Source organism: Crocodylus siamensis, chromosome 2 (assembly GCF_052110815.1).
Source record: "Crocodylus siamensis isolate JL-2025a chromosome 2, ASM5211081v1, whole genome shotgun sequence".
NCBI classification, from domain to species: domain Eukaryota; kingdom Metazoa; phylum Chordata; order Crocodylia; family Crocodylidae; genus Crocodylus; species Crocodylus siamensis.
The window spans coordinates 72,037,224-72,051,401 of NC_143396.1; positions in this window are offsets into that span (position 1 = coordinate 72,037,224).

Sequence of the window (14,178 nt, forward strand, 5' to 3'; positions counted from 1 at the left end):
TCAGTTTCTGATCACCGCTACCAGTTTATGTGTAACTTCCATCCCTAGCCATTAGGGCTGTGAGAAGCTTCAGTCCCTGATTCGATTTGGTGGAGATTCAGCCCGATTTGGCAGCTAAATCTCCAAATCCAAATGGAATCAGGAGACCCTTTAGTCTCCCTGAATTGAATCAGAACCCTCTAAAATAATTCAGAGACATTTGCAGAAATTGAGTGATTCAGACATAGATACAGCTTTAAATGTTTTTCTACATACCTCAAGGTACGAGGTAGCTTGTGAATGCTGAGATGGTAGGGGAGATGGGGCATACCATGGGAGTGCAGGGTGTCCCTAGCACACTCAATGGCAGACCTGGAAGTGGGTCAGAAGCACTTCTGGTCCACTTCTGGGTCCACTGTGGAGCACGTGAGGGACCTCTCCCTCAGCTCAGTGATCCACTAATGACTCCTGGGTCTGGGCGGGGACTCAGCATCCCCCCAGGGATGATTGCCAAGCATGCTCAGCAGCAGACCCAGAAGTGGAATAGAAGTACTTCTGGTCCACTTCTGGTTCTGCCACTAAGCATGCTCCTGTAGGATGCTCCATTCACCCCACCATCGCAGAGTTCATGAGTCATGCCTGGTACCTTGAGATATGTAGAAAGAACATTTAAAGCTGTGTCTATGACCAAATCACTGATTCTCTGAATCAGCGTCGAGTCTTCAGATTCAGATTTGGCTGAATCAAATTGGGACAGCGATCCAAATCAACAACTAGAATTACTGTCCCCTGAATCAGTCCAAATCCAAATCCAAATCCAAATCGAATACGGCCTGCTTCATGCATATACATATACATATGCATATACATATACATATGCATATACATATACTAGCCATATACATCTCTGGACTGATTAGCTATTAATTAAATTACCACAAAAAAGGATTAACAGTTTTAAAAAAGTAACATTTGATACAAAAGTTCTTTTAAGATAAATTTGCCATTTACACATTTTGGACACCATACCTAAAAACAGGCAGCAGAAAACAAGATCTCTATTACTAATTGCATGGCTTTAGGACATTTTCACCGTAATACTCCACTAGTTATAAATGAAGTAATTAGAAGCCTTGAACCATCCAACATTAGAAGATATTATAATTTTTTTAACCAGCTGTATAGTTGGGAGAGATGTTAGACAGGTTTTGTGCAGAAACCTTGCTTATTGCATGAGTTATCATGACTACAACACTCCAATCTGACTTATACAGAAGAAACAGTAAAGACACAATTTAGTATCCACCCACATGATGGCATCAATTTTCTTCAGTGATAGAAATATTTATTACTGCTCTTACATACAGCTGTCATAAAAAGAAATGACAGAAATGGCAAAAAGCAGAGATGTTACAGTCAACAGTAGAATCATTTAAAGCAGCAAAAAGATTGGATTGTGAATGAGCTAAATCTAATGGAGATCTAATGATATTTTCACTTTATAATGTTATCATCATCATAACCGGGTTTTTATCATCCAATACTATAAATTAGAAGAAATTGTACTGATGTTGTAAAGAACAGTTAAACAATAAATTACACCAGACCAGTGACTTGGTATTCATGATCAGTGAAATAACATCATCACCACTTCTGATTCAAACAGTGTGGAAGATTTTTTCCATTACTCATGGACATTTGATTCAAGGCCAGATAGCCTCCATGTGGCTCACCACACAATAACATGACCATTCAGGAAGTTCAACCAGTCAAGCAAAAAAGCTGTCACAGCAAGCAATATTCTCTTTTAGAACAACTTGCACAGCAAGATCTTGAACAGCAGGTTTAGTAGTGTTTATGTCCATCTTAGTTACTACACAGCAGTTCTTTGACTCTAAAAACCTTTCCCTTAGAGTTAGTTTTCATATATTGTTGTTACATTAATCCTTGGACTTAATGATTAATCATTTCCTGCCTTGGTATACATGTTATCAAAATGAATGCATATAAACCCAAGCAGTGTATCACTTGCGATCAGAAAAGTCAACTTGAAACTATCTACCCACGAAATATTTAAATTCTCTGCAAATAAGTGTATCATCTTAAACATTATTAAAAATGGCAGAACACATTACTTGAGATGTAAGATTCAGACTGCAACTGAAAGATGACGATAGTCTATTACAGAGTATTTAGAAGTTAACCTTGCAAGATTTATTATTACATAGAAGTATAGTACTGTAATGAAAATACTGCTGCTAATGAATCACAGACTGACTAAATAGTGTGTCGCTCTAGAGCCAAGCCATCTTTTAACAACATAATCTGAACTCTTTGGTCTTCCGACTGCACTCATTATTCAAGCAGAAGGCAATGAAGTTAATAAAAAAATTACCTGAGTAAGGACTTTATATAGTCAGATCACTAGTCATTTATATGGATTTGATTAGAAAAATAACATTCCATGGCAAAGTCAAGGAAATCATAACATCTTCACTACAAGCAAACACTTCTTCTGTTGGATGGTTTATATGCCATGAAACTTACATTTTTTTCCTCATACATTCATTTCCCCTATTACTGCTATTAGACTATAGAACCTTGTCTCCAGAGTTGCCTGATTTCACTATATTAGGGGCATTGAAAAGTGGAGTAGTTGCAAGCCAAAGGTTGTCAAAATGATATATAAAAAGTCTCCATATTTTATTATAAAAAATAGGATGTATATTTTTAAAGCTATGATCTTTTTTATTTATACCAGTCTTTAAATGTTTTAAAAAGTCAAGATCTATCTTCTGTTGTCTAGTCAATATGTTTAATTTAAAACTTGTTTTCATACAAATGACGTAGGAATATGCTTTCTAGTAATACAAAACACTACTTCTTAAAAAGGAGTGAAGTGGTTCACTTAAAATAAAAATATTTACCTCTTGCTCCAATCAAATATATCTGAATATTCAGTTAGAAGGATGTGAAGGACCTCAGAAGATCTCACTCTTCCAATGTTTCTCCAGCTGGTGGACAGCCCCCTGTACTCATCTTCTATACTCTTATGCATCTGTGCTGAGATTTAAATGCTACTGAATCCAAATATTACAAGAAGCAGATTTTGCTTCACATGCATGAAATTGTAATTCCGTGCTAGAAAGTCTGAAAGAAAAATCAATGAAAGGTATACATTTTTGGAGAGTAGAAGAAACTTTAAGTTCCATCCCAACATGAAGAGTATGTAGAAGGTCTTGACATAGAAGATGACAGAGGACCTCAGCTTTCTTTGTGAACCTTCCCATGGGGAAAAAAAAACAAAAAACACTTCAGAGAAAAAGTTGGAAGGAGGTGGTTCTGCAACTTCATCAGGAAAAGGAGGAATAATGGGCTCAGCCCCAAAACTTATTCAAGAGATGTTTATTTCCAAGTCATGATGTTAGCATAAAAGGAAAAAAAATAAGTATTTGTTTCCTTTAAAAAATTACCTAAACCAGACTAGTCGTCTGCCAAATATTTAAGGAATTCTCTTTGCTTTAGAGGCATCACATTTGTTACAATTCGTCTATGAACTTGTGCACTGTGTTTTAATTTGTCTACTGATATTACAAATCTTTTAGATTTAGGAGAGAACTGGTTATTGTCTTAGCTTGTTATGTGTAAAATGGTTTCCTGGCCATGGTTATTGCCTGTGGCACATAGTACACACTTGTCTATTCTCAAGACAGAACATTTTCTTTTCATTACTACATCAATCTCTGAATGCAGTTGCGGGGAAAAAAACACACAGGAAATTGGCAGAGGTTAGAAAAGTCTTACGTAGAAAAAAGTTAAAATCACACTGGTGAATGCTAGGAAAGCAGGAAAGGAAGCAGGGACTACAACAACTAATTTATTATTATTATTCACAGGGCACGTCTACACAAGATGTTTAATGCACAGAAGACTAATTCTACTGCGCATTAGTGTGGCAAGTTGAGCCCATGCTAATGTACTAATACACAGTAGATTTAGTCTAATGCACAGTAGAGTCATTAAAAAATGTTAATTGGAGCTAATATATAGTAGCACCAATTATGATACATTAAAGTTAGTACCTGTCATTACAGGTACTAATTTTAATGTGCCATAATTATTGTGCATTAATGAACATGTAGACATGCCCACAGTTATCAAGCTCTGAACATATCCAACCTTTGTAACCATACATCTCCTGGGTTCTGTCCCTTCCTGCCAGAACTACTTACATATTTTACATTAGGCAGCTGTTTGATTGAAAAACAGAAATAACTCCTGCAGCAGAATCCAGAAACTAGGTCCCTTCTGCCAGAAAAAATCCATTACCAGTAGGCACATGAGTCAGGCTCCACCTTGTTTCTGGCCCCATTAACCCTGGATTGCCTTGTGAACCAGGCTTAGCTAGAAAGACCTCATTAAAACTAGCCCATAATGTGGTGCCCTGGGAAGTGTGAAATGTAGGTTTGAATTCCTCTCTGGGAAAGCAGATTCCAGATATATGTCTGCAAACTATATCTCTAACTTCCTTGATGAGTGCTTTTACCACTATTGGACAAAAGATAGGAAAAACCTCCTTCAGCTTATTTTTTGCATTCATGCTGTGACCTTCAGACAGTTTGCAGGCATGTTGTAATCTAACTTAAGGAAACAGGGACTTAGATTCTATTTAGCCACCTCCCAGTCATAATTTGGATTAAAGCAAAGTTTAGTATCGTATGAAGTTAGGTGCCCAGGCAGTTTATCTGGTTTGTTTCAAAGAATACACAGTAGCCCATACCATGCACTTGGAGATCTTTACATGCTAAAACAGAGGAACATATGCAGTTCTGTAGCAGCTGAATATGATTAATTTAGATGGTTCTTGTGACTGTGGGGCCTAATTTATACCTAAGTCCTGTTTACACTTGCAAGGTCAATTTGGAACCAGACCATTGTGTCTTGTCTTGAAATATGCTGCACTCTTATTTCCACTGCAATCAAAGGATTCTGCATGTGTTCTGGTCTGCAGTAGTAAGTGCCGTAGAGATGGACCACAGGTGATTTAAGGCAAGAATGATGTTTGTCTACAAGTTTTACACAGCTTACAAAAACATGGTATTGATCTTAACTGGAGCTTTTGGATATTTCTGTAATATAAAAGAATAGTATTAGTAACATGCCCCTGAGTAATAATTAGTGCTCTATGCATTTTTCTAAGAAGAAAAATGTTCAGGTGAACAAGTGGAGTAGGAGAATAACATTTTACATCTGAATGTATTTTCTCAAGCCTATATAGCAGTGGCCACTCCCTACTGTCACATTGCTACATAGTACATGATACTGTATAGTTCCAGAAGGCAGAGGAAGTGGTCAGCAAGTATGATGCTTCATTTTCTGACACCACTCAAAGGCAGTTGTTTAACTTTGCAACTTCAAACATGAAATTTGCCAGATAATTTGAGAGCCTCACTGAAATTCTATTTTTTTAATCTGCCTGTCATAAGCTACAAATATAATGCCCATATATAGAAGGAAACAAAATGAATTATCCATCAATTCACAATCATTATAAGTTTGTGTTACCCAGGTTTAAAGTCATATTTTATAACACAGCTGTCCAACTTGCCTTCCATGGCTTAATTTCAAGCCTTCAGGTTTCTGCCTAGCCACCACACCCCCACCTCTCTTTCTCCTGCTGCTGGTTCTCTAGGCTTCCTTTCACTCTGAGGCCCTACTTCCTGCCCTCTGCCTTAGGAGCAGATTGGCACAGCCCAGGCTGTGGGGGAGTCAAGAAAAACTGTGTATTGGGCCTTTGGAGGGACAGTAAGGGGAACTACTACACTGAGCCACCTACCTTGCTGTGCCTGGCCCTAAACCACACTTCAGGAGTCACCCCTGGGACACCTATGTCCAACCATCCCCCTTCTTAGAGGCTTTCTGCAAGCCTGGGGAAATGCTGCCACCCCTTAGGCACTGGTCTCTGCTGAGGCTCTGTGCAGCCCAGGTATGCAGACCCAGCCAGACATGGAGCTGTTTGCCCCCTGGAAGCATTTCTGGGTGCTCCTTATAGCCTGGAGCCTCCCGAGATATTCTCAGGTAGGACTGAATTAGTTAATAAACAGCTGGGTACTGCTAGGAGTGAAATTCATTCTGGCTCCTCTCCATTCAGGCATTCACAGCTAGGCATGCTGAGCCATATAGCCTTTCATGGATTAGAGACAGAGGGATTGGGGGAGTGTAGAGAACAAAGGAAGTTTAAGACAATAATAAAACTCCTTGTCAATACAGAATAAACTGAACATTTCATCAAATTTGGGTTCAGGGACCATTTAACATGTGGCTAAAACTACTTATTTCTAATCTAGTAGCTAAATTCCAGATTTCTACTAACACATCTTCCAGACAGTCTGTATCTCATGAAATGACATCCTTCTGTGTCTGTGTTTCCAAAATGACTGCCTGTCCCCTTCCCAAAATGCCTACTGCTGGAAAAGGAAAAGTGAGTTCCCCCTTTCCTTAGGAATTTTTACAGCCCAGTCCTCTAGGTGACCAGGCTTAGTTGCCTAGGTAAACAGGTAGACTGAAATCAGGCAGTTAAAAAAAACCAAAAAACCAAAGAGGGCTGAGTTGTCCAAATACAGAGATGAGGCAGAGCAGAGAGGATTTCTTCACAGGGCCCATCTCACAGAGAGGGCCTGGGGGGGTCTATACAGTCTACATGCTGGGGGGATTGACTTGACATGTGACCTACAAAGCATGTGGCTGCTCAGGAGTTGAACAGCCCTCATGTATAATATCATGCTATTGCATCCAGTAGGCAACTATAAATAGAATATCAGCTAAAGAACTGAGAAGACTTACTGCTATTTATTACCTGACAAACAAATAGTGCATCAAGGACCTATTCTGCCTTCCATTGCTTTACTTACCTAGCAAGCTGCTAAAAGAATAAGAACTGTAGACTTAGCAGCAGGTATTATGCAGAAACAGGATTTTCTTTTCACTGCTATAAAATTCTCTGCTCTTTTCATGTTGGGGTGCAAAATTACTTTGACTGCAGTTAAACAGTTGCTTGTAGAGAAACACTTGGTGCCTGTATGCACCTAGCTGTGCCTCATTTAATTTGGCCATGTAGCAGGTAGGCAAGAAACCTCAGCTCCAAGAAGGCATTTTCCTTTTAGGAGTCACAGGAAATGTTATCTAGAAAGGACCTTTTTTTTTTAACTGCTGGGAAAGGATGAAACACTCCCTTCTTTGGACATGTACAGACATTACAGTTACACTGGTCTAAATGAATGTAGATTGATCTAAAACTGTAACTGTACACAGGTTTGGCACACATAGACTAGCTTAAAAATGACACAAGCAACCTAAGATAGATCTCATCTAAAGTATAATCAATGTAGATCAATTCAAGTTATGCCAATGTATCGAACTTTTGTATTGTTGCAGGTTAGATTTCTGTCTTACAGAATCTCAGCCTGCTTCAGCCACCTGTCAGCTGCAGGCAGGTAGAGAGGAAGTGAGATGTCTGTTCCCCCTGGCATAAGCCCCAGAACCTGGGTACTTGAGTCACCTACATACCACATCTCAGGGGCAAAACCTAGGCACCCCATGACCTAGATGCCAGCTGAGACATCCCCTGCTCCCAAGCAAGAGCTGATAAAGGCAGCTTACCTCTGGTGGGCTAGCAGAGAGCACAACATTAGAACTAGATCTGCATGGAAGCAACCCTGTGACATCCACAGCTCAGCTACTACTGGCAGTTACCTGGGCCATGTACACCTGAGGTGCTGCAAGCATTTCTTAGCTTGCAGCTACAAGGTTACAGAGTACTAGGACTAGGGGTGGGCTGGGCAGTGCTGCATTTGCCAGGTTACAGTGCCCACTGCAGAGCTCTTTGGATTTTTGGTTTTGATAGACGGACCAAATTAGGAGGAAACCAGAATAAATAAAATTGTGTCAATAAAATTCACCTATTATCAAATGGAGAGGTCATGGTCAGGCTGAGGGTTAGGGTTCACCTGGAACTAGATATCTTGGTCATAAATCCAGTGCCAACAGAGGCTGGAAATTTCTAAGTTGGAAATTTATAGGTTGGAACATGGGGTGTTGCCAGCATCGTGGGGGGGGTGGGGGTCTGCTGGAAGCCCCTGGAAAGTTTGAGGTCAGAGGGTGACCTGGCCAGTGGAGCTCTGGTCACTCCTGAGCAGGTGGTGCAGGTGGACTGAGAGGGAAAGTCATCTGCCAAGACCCAGACCTATGGACCTGCCATCCCTTCCTTCCTTCCTTCCTGGCCCTTGAGGGAGTGTTGTGCCACATGGAGGATAGCCATCTTCTATACCTCCTCTGTTGTCATGACCAACTGGGCAGGCTTGGTGTCGGACTGCAACTCCCAGCTCATGCTTCACCTGGGCCCTCACCAAGCTAATTTTTGTTTTTTTCTTTGTGTGGGAAGTTGGAGGTGATGTCACATGTATGATTGGATAGTGTAGGAATTCTTTGTTTATAGAGGGCTTTGGTCTATATGACCATGTGGCCAGTGTCCCAACCACATAACAGCATGTTAGGCATGACATGTAATACAGCGAAGGTGTCTGTCACAGTGTGATGTTATGAATGTAATGACATATTACACTTGGTTTGATGGTAATTTGTTTGTCTTTGCTTTGTATATTGGACCTGGACCCCAGAGGGGCCAACTTTTTGTATCTCAAACCCCTGTATAAGGTAATTAAAAGTCAAAGTCCTTCCTTCCTTCCACCTCCTCACAGCTGGACCCTCACTAACCCTCACTCTGGAGTACTGCGTTCAGTATCTGGAGTAGTGTGTTCAGTTTTGGGACCCCCACTACAAAAAGGATGTGGACTAATTGGAGAGAGTCCAGCAAAGGGTGACAAAAATGGTGAGGGGGCTGGGGCACATGACATATGAGGAAAGACTGAGAGAACTGGGCTTATTTAGTCTAGAGAAGAGGAGACTGAGGGAGATTTAATAGTAGCCTTCAACTACCTGAAGTGGGGTTTGAAAGAGAATGGAGCTAGATTGTTCTCAGTGGTGGCAGATGACAGAACAAGGAGCAATGGTCTCAAGTTGCAGCAAGGAAAGTTTAGGTTAGATATTAGAAAAATGTTCTCACTAGAAAAGTAGTAACAGGAACAGGGTAGTAACACTGGAACAGGTTACCCAGAGAGGTGGCGGAATTTCCATTCTTGGAGTTTTTAAGACTCAGCTAGCCAAAGCTTCAGCTGGGATGATCTAGTTGGGGATGGTCCTGCTTTGAGCAGCAGGGTAGACTAGATAAGCTCCTGAGGTCCCTTCCAAACCTAGTCTTCTATGATTCTATGATCCATGAATTCCAAGACCCCATGAGTACTGTCATGGACCATGGAAGTTTCCATCCTGTCCTCCTCCAGTACCCAACCCTGGTCACACAACTGGGGCCATGGTTCTCACTGACATCTCTGGTGCACATTAGACACAGGGCCAGGTCCTCAAAGAGCACCACAACAGGAACATAATCAAGTACATTGCCTAACAATTACAAATGTGGGACCACAACAGTGATTGGGTGAAATGAAATGAATGGACCAGTATGAAATGGATGAAGATCCAGTATAAGCATGGGCATGACACCAATAAAAATTCCAGGGCTAAGAGGCAAAGCATACCCTTTTACAAGGAACTGTTCAGCTTCTTCAACATGGAAAGGGGCCATCACTAACCTGCACATGTACAGCACTACTGGGAAGCAGGTTGTGTCTCCAGAAGGAGGAACAGGAAGGTTCTGGGACAAAGAGACAAGTGAATGTCCAGAAGCAATTTCCTTGGGGCCATGGGGCACAAGGTCTGATGCCTGTGGCAGTCCCCAGGGACTCTAGACTGTTGATGCTGTTTCTTGGAACATCACAGAATCCAGCAGCATAGTTGAATCTGCAGCTGGATTTGAGCTTCCTTGACATCTTCTCAGCCATGGTTGAGTGTGTGGAACACAGTATGCAGGACCAGGGGGCAAGCTCCAGTACCTTGGTCCCTGCAACCCAAGACCTAGATTCCAATGCCATGCTCTCCAGCTTGCAGCCATATCCTCCTGGTCCTCAACCCCATGAACTGTGGCCAAGCACATTGGCCCCAGTACACGGTTTCTGATACAACTGCTATGGGTATTCTGGTCCCACTCTCCTCACATCTCTTTACTAACATCCTTCCAGACATGCAAACTGCTCTCCATTCCCCAAACTTCCAATGCAGAGGCCACTGACACAGCACAACCCACAGTGCCTAACCCTCAGCCCAGTTTTGGTGAAGACTCTGGCACCAAGCTAGAATGCCATGATGCCTGTAATCATATGGATCTACCCCACCCCATGCAGCTGTGATGGGGACCCAGGAGTCTGGGGAAATAAGAATCCCTGGGGAGATGGAGGGAGAAGGGAGCAGATGGGGTGGGGAGATAGCAGCACAATGGCACCCAGCAGCCCAAAGCCCTCTGTGTAAGTCTGTCTGCAGAAGGTGGTCAATGGACCCAATCTTCTCACCTTCTTCCCTTCCCCCTGGCCACTGGGGGATCAGTAGCCACTGTAGAATGCCTGCAGTCACAGCCCTTTTCCATATGCAAGACATAGGGCCAGAGAAGCCTGGGGCAGAAGATCCATCATCCAGTGCCATCATCCAGTGCCAGGGTGCAGAAACTCAGGAACTAAAAGCCCTCTGGTCCTATTCATTTGGGAAGTGCTCCCAGTCCCCATAGGCCAGGAATCAATCAGCCAGAACTTTGCAGACCTAGACTCCCTGTTGGTGTGCAGGGGTGGTGCTGCCAACATCAGTGGGGGGCTCATTCTCCCTAGCATCCCTGCACCATTCATGCTCAGCTTGCCATGCCAGGTCTGCACTATGCCTCCTCTGCCCAGATTTCCTGAAAGTTCTTCCCCTTGAACTTGCATATGTTTTGGAGGTAGCCTGGACTCTGCCATACCTCATCATTTGCAAAAATGATGGGATGTAGCTGATCCTCCTCCTCCACTTAGAGGCACATGCTGACAGCCAACCAGCATCCTTTGAGGTGTCCAATGGTGAACTGCAAAGTCATGAAGTATCTGCACAGGCAGTACTTGAAATGCACTTCCAGTATTCTGGGTGCTCCCCATAGGGCTTCATCTGCCAGGGCATGAGTGGGTAGGCCACATTCCTGATGATGAGAGGGAGATGAGGTGGGAGCCAGTGATGAAACTGGGGACCCCAGGAATGTGGTATGCATTTTCCATCATCTCAGGGAGGAAGAAGTTGCGGAAGACATGGGCATCATGGGCATTGCCTACCCAGCTGGTGAAGATGTGGATGAAATAGTCCTGGTGGTTGAAGACACCCTTCAGGACAATCAAAAAGTTGCCTTTACAGTTGATGAATGCCCAGGAGTCTTGGGGAAGGCAAAAGATGGGAATGTGGGTGCCATCTATGGGCCCCTTTGGGGAAACCCATGTAGTGGAAGTCAGGGACAAACTCCTGTGGGTTGATGAGGCAGATGAAGTGGTTAACCATGGAAGACCAGAAAACACTTCCAAGGTGGAGGTGCCATGGACTTGGCCAGGACAAACTGATTGGTGACATAGTAGAGACTGCTGGACAGGGGCAGCTTCACAGTGGTGATAGTCACCTGCTTCTCAAGAGTGAGGGGTGGCTGCATGCTGCTGCCCCGGTGCATGATCTGGTGGGCCACCTGGGTGATGATGTCCATAGGGGATCCTCCAGGGTGACAAACAGGACATACCAGAGCTTCTGGTCTGTGGGCTTGGATGTGGCGGGTGGGGTGCCATGGCAAGATGTGGAAAGGCTGGGACATGGAGGCACATACACTTAAGAGAGGGCACTTGCTATGGAATGCTTCTAGAAACCTCTGGGTAGGGCACCTGGAGGAGTCCATAGTGAGGTGGTGAAGAGTTGGGTGGTCTGGGCACTTAGCTGTGTTCTGCAGTCTCTGGTAGCCCAGGGACTCTGACAGGCATGCTGAGAGGTATGCAGGAGTTTTCCCTGCCTGCTAGCCTCCTCCAGTGCAGTCTCCCTGTGTACCTCCCTCCCTCCCAACCCCATTAATGGCAAACATGTACGCCATTCACTCTCAATCTAAGCTATGTTGCTCAGAAAAAAACATATAACTCAGATTAATTTCTCACCCAGCTTTTCAAACATCTGTACATGGCCACTATCACAATATCCTTAATCTGGGGTTACCTGTGACCTTTTTCCTTTCTCTTGCCCTCTTGCCCTTAAGTTGTACCCAACTTTGTTTCTTCTTTTCTTATCTATTTCCAAGATCCCTGAAATCAGACAGCATTCTCTGTGAGGGCTTCATTATCTCTAATTACAATTACTGTAATAAATCACTGCTCTAATTTCTTTAATATCATCCTTCAGCCTCATTTTGATCACTGTTTTACTGTAGACCCTTACTTCTAAATGTTTCACAAACATATACCCCTGTAAAGTCTCACTAATTGTTCTCCTCCTTGATTCAACACATAGGTAAAACAAAAGAATACTATGCATGAAGAATTTCAGAACAGAGATAGTGCTAAACTGTACTTTGTCTTACTCCTAATAAAATAAAAAGTTAATTTGTCACCTACATACTCGGATTATCAAAATAATTCTTGCTATCTTAAAAAGGGAATTTTTTTTCCAACAGTCCTCCCTCACAATGATATATATATTTAGAGCCAAGAGTGAAATATACTCCCAGCTTTTTTTTCTTTTAACTCATGTAAGATTTATAGGCTTTATTCTTAAATGTGATCAGGAATGTTTATACATAGGAAAAATTGAGAGAAAAATGGAAAAAAAAATGAGAGGAAAAATGAAAAAAATAATTTAAATTGTGTTCTGCTATGAATTAAAAAGGTTTGCTATGGCTGTAACGTACAGCACAATGGGCAGCCATACACCTGCTGGATGTCTGCTCCAACACAGGCTAATTAGCATGCATCAGAGCAAACTCCATTAATTAACGTGTTCCTGTAGCTTCCACATCACGTCAATTCAGTGTCCCCATGCTTCAAAATGGTGAGCTTTTGTTCAAGTGCTGCTACTGCCATTTTGAAGTGCAGGATGCTGAATACACATGACACTGTGGGTGCTTTAGAGAGGCTCTCAGAGCCACTTTAATTAAAGTGCCCACCCCATGCATGGCATGTGTATAGATGTCCAATATTATTAGATGCATGGTATTGCTATATGAACCATATGTGTTCATTGACCAAGGAGCGTATGGGAAGCATTTTAAAAAGTAGCATCTTAACAAATATAGTGGACTTAACTGCTTAACTATGTGTCTTGTATCTGGTACATCATATCATCTGCTTATCAACCTTAAGAGAACAGAAATGTAAAATACTGTAATGGACTGAAACATCTCTACAAGTACTACCATTCCCAGCAGGCTGCTGGGGAAAGAGGAAAGAAGCAGACTAGGAGTCAGGATTGTGTGCAAAGAAACAGTTCAGTGAAGAGAGAGAGAGAAGCAGCAGCCAACAAGACACTTTCTGAGACCCAGGAGCTGCAGCAAGGCAGACTCTGCAAGGCATAGCAGTGGGGCTCAGGTGGGGAGCCCGGGTACACAGTAAGTATTCTGTGAGACTAAAGACTGATTTGAGAGCTCCCTGGAGTTAAGGGAGGGCTATCTCCTTAGCCTGTTGGCCTGTGCCCCTATCCCCCCAGAATCCCCCGTACAAATTTGAGAACCCTCCTTTTGGCTCCTGTACAGTTTCCAGGGTTTGGTACAGTACTGTAACAGAAATTACATCATAACTTGCATGACAGAGATCTGTTTCTTTTGGATCATGAAGATCATAAAATAATAATAATAAAAAAGACAAGGTAGTCCATTCACTGCACCCCCTTCCCCTTCCCGGTCTCTTTTTCAGATCACAGGTATGATGAAAAGCCGCGTTCCATTTCAATTCATATAATATATCCATCACCATGGAATCCATGGGTGTCCTAACTATTACTTTTTAGATGTCTAACTACGGGTTCACATATACAATCACTTCTGCTGTGATTAGGTTAATTCATTTTATATTTGATCATAATCTAAATTCTTTCAACATTTTTCAAGTGATAGATGTTTTTAATGTTCACATAGGCAAACAAACAAAGCCATGCCATATTATCTACCTGTTCTTTTTTTTACCCATTTTGAAAAAAAAAAAAAGCTCTTGCAAC